This window comes from Benincasa hispida, unplaced genomic scaffold (assembly GCF_027475165.1).
Source record: "Benincasa hispida cultivar pf3 unplaced genomic scaffold, pf3_genome.v1.1 HicScf967, whole genome shotgun sequence".
NCBI classification, from domain to species: domain Eukaryota; kingdom Viridiplantae; phylum Streptophyta; class Magnoliopsida; order Cucurbitales; family Cucurbitaceae; genus Benincasa; species Benincasa hispida.
The window spans coordinates 14,390-17,623 of record NW_028327116.1 but is presented as its reverse complement, the minus strand read 5'-3'; the positions used below and the strand labels follow the sequence as shown (position 1 = coordinate 17,623).

The following is a 3,234-nucleotide window of genomic DNA, read 5'->3' as shown; positions in this document are numbered from 1 at the left end:
ATAATGCATGTAGCATGTTTACCTATGGTGGGATTTTAAATCTAAAATGGCATACTTCATGCACAAAAATGTTTAATTAAAAAATAATACACATCAAATGCATAAAATAATTAAATAACATTAATATGGTTCAACTTTGGCATTCTAAACAAACAAATAAGCTAAATTATTACAATAATGACTCAAGAACAACTTCAATTTGAGGAAGAATCGCTTGAACCGACCTAAACCAAACCCGAACCTGCTGAACTAGACCACCAAGGCACCAAAGGAAGTTGAACCGGACTAGTTTCGAGGAGAACCGGTTAAGCCAGTTTCTTCAACCCAAGAACCAGCCAGGCAGCACGCAAAGCAAAAACCCTTGGGCTGAACAGCGTCGTGACGCTGCATCCCAGCGTTGCAACGCTGTTCATCAGCGAGCCCGTGGCGTTGCAATGCTCGATGAACAACGTCGTGACGCTATTGGGCAGAAGGCTCAGCTCCAGTTTTCTGCTCGAACGTGTTTGCTTCAATCTTCAAATTACATCCTATTTTGAACTCTAATGACTTCAAATAAATTACAGACTCTAGAGCACACATATAAGCTCATCAAACAAGAGCCAATTACAAAATTAGCTTGGAAATCAAAGAGAATTCCAATGCCAAAATTGAATTTAAACCATATCAGTCACAGATTCAAACATGCATAGAAATTCACCCACCAAACTCAAAATTAACGATAATTGAGTGCTTATACCATGCTCTGATACCAATTGAAAGAGTAATCTAACAAGCAACGGAAGAAATCAGAATCAATAAGCACTCTAACTACTCTTGATTTGAGTTTTAAACATGCTATTCAAGAGAAATTCATAGAGGGTTTGAAGCAAACATTACCTTTGAAGACTTAATCCATAAATTCAGCAGTAATACTTCACGATTAAGCTTGAAACATCAACAAGACCACCATAGAGAGGGAATGAAAATACATTTCCAATCATTTTTCTTCTCCCACTCTGAAGAGATATGGAGAGATAGATATAAAAAAGAACAAAAATAAATAAAAAGATAATTGTTTCAAAACAAGAATATAGATAAATATTTGGATTAAAATCTAATTTCATTAAAAACTCAATGCAATTATGGAAGTAACAAAGAAAATCATAAAAGAAATTGAAAATCAAGGTTAGAAATTAAATTCCTTTAGTTTCCTGACATATCTGGAGATTGAGATTAGTACGACTCATCTCCTACTCAGTTCAATTCACTCCTATAAATAAATGCCCATCATTCATCTCCTATTCAGTTCAATTCACTCCGTTTCGATTTCTAGTTTTTTTGTGTGCAAGAAATAACGACAATAATGCATCTAGATCTTCCAAATTTAAAACAAATCTACATACCTCGAAGAAGAAGATCATCCAGAGCCAAAAAGAAAGAACAACCCAAGAATGAAACTGTCATTCCCCTGTCTATATTGGAGGTTGCAGATATTCTAATGGAGTTTTCACAAACTATTACTCGTATTGAACCGAAAAAAGTTAACAAAACCCACAAAAGAAAGAAGCCAGCTTCGACGCCAACACCAATGACTAGGACTAAGAAACATAGGAAACAGAGGAAGAATAAGGCAAAACAGCGTAAGTATCTGACGATTCCTGAGATGTCGGCAACACTCAGAGATCGTATCGTGGAGATGGGTGGGTATGAAATTAGACTGGTGATTCAGAAACAACTTCAAGATACTGATTTAAACAAGAACCAAGGACGTTTATCCCTACCGATAAAGAAACTGTTATTTGATTTTGCAACATTGGAAGAGAGGAAGATGTTGAGTGAAGTGGAAAACCAAAACAAGAAAGAGATAAACGTGGTGATTTTAGATGATGTTCTTGAAGAAAGAATGATTTGTTTGAAGAAGTGGAAGATTGGAAGTGGAGATGTGTACTGTTTGACGACACAGTGAAATTCGTTGGTGGAGGAAATGGGACTGAAAAGTGGAGAACATATTCAACTTTGGAACTTTAGAAAAGATGATGAATTTGAGGTTTATCGTCTTTGCTTCGCAATGGTGAAGTTAGTTCGTTGCTAATTTATTACGTATTTTGATGTAAGATAGGAAAGATTAGGACTAAAACACATTATCAAGACTTAGCCGTAGAGACCAAAATAAATATTTTTTTAATAGTTTAGGGACCAAAACAGATATGTGAGGCAAAAATTTAAATGCATTCATTGATGTTCCTATCTTCTTCATTTCACAAATTGTTCAGTCACAAATTGGCAAATTCTTGTTACTTCCTTTTCTAAAATATTTTATGACTTTCTTTCTTTCTCTCTCTCTCTTTTTTTTTTTTTTGTGTCTTTCTGGTAAATTTTGAATTTCATCCTTTATCTATAAGATTGCCAATTTTAGCTCTAATTAACTTTGTTAAAAATATCATTTGATCTCAAACTTTAATGATAATAACAATTTAGTTTTTATACTTTCAAATTTATAACAATTTAGTCTCTAAACTTTAATAAATATAAATCTTGTCATTTTAGATTAGGATTTGTAACAATTTATTTTCTATCTTAAAAAAACTAAGATTAATGAAATTTCTTACCCATTTAGATTGATAAACTAATTAAGGGTCAAGTTTTGTTCATAAATTTTAAATACGAGTCTGCTTGGCAACCAATTTATTTTTTTGTTTTCTATTTTTATTCTTGGTTTTTTTAAAAAAACAAGTTTGTTTGGTAAGTAATTGAATTTTTTGTTTTTACAATTTAAAAAATGGTTTGGAAATTGTGAAGTAATTATGAAAGCGAAAAAAAAGGGAAATCTTTAATTTATAGGATATTTATAATACATAGTAGAATAAGAAAAAAAATCTAAAAATATATTACATCTTTAAAATATTTGCAAATATGAATGAGTTGACTAGTCAATTTTTGAATATTTTTTAATTTCCTAATCAAAAAATAAAAAAATAAAGGATATGAAAGAAAATAAAAAATAAAGGAAAGAAAATGAAAGGAAAAAAGAAGAAAATGAAAGAAACTAAAAAAAATAAAGGAAAGAAGCAAAGATCGGATAAAGAAAAGAATAAAATAAAATAAAAGAAAGTGAAGAAGCAAATACTGATGAAGAAAAGAAAGAAAATAAAAAGATTAAACAAAGAGAAGGTGTACATCAAATAAGATAATGGAGAGCAAAATTAGAAATTAAAAAGAAATTCAAAGATTGACTAGTTAACTCATCCAATTTGC

At 31.1% G+C, this 3,234-nt stretch overlaps 1 pseudogene; it reads left to right on the top strand.

The window, feature by feature from the left end:
• The first annotated feature begins 1,342 nt into the window (after window positions 1-1,342).
• On the top strand, window positions 1,343-2,071 carry LOC120069993 (B3 domain-containing protein At2g31420-like; annotated as a pseudogene).
• Window positions 2,072-3,234: the final 1,163 nt, after the last annotated feature.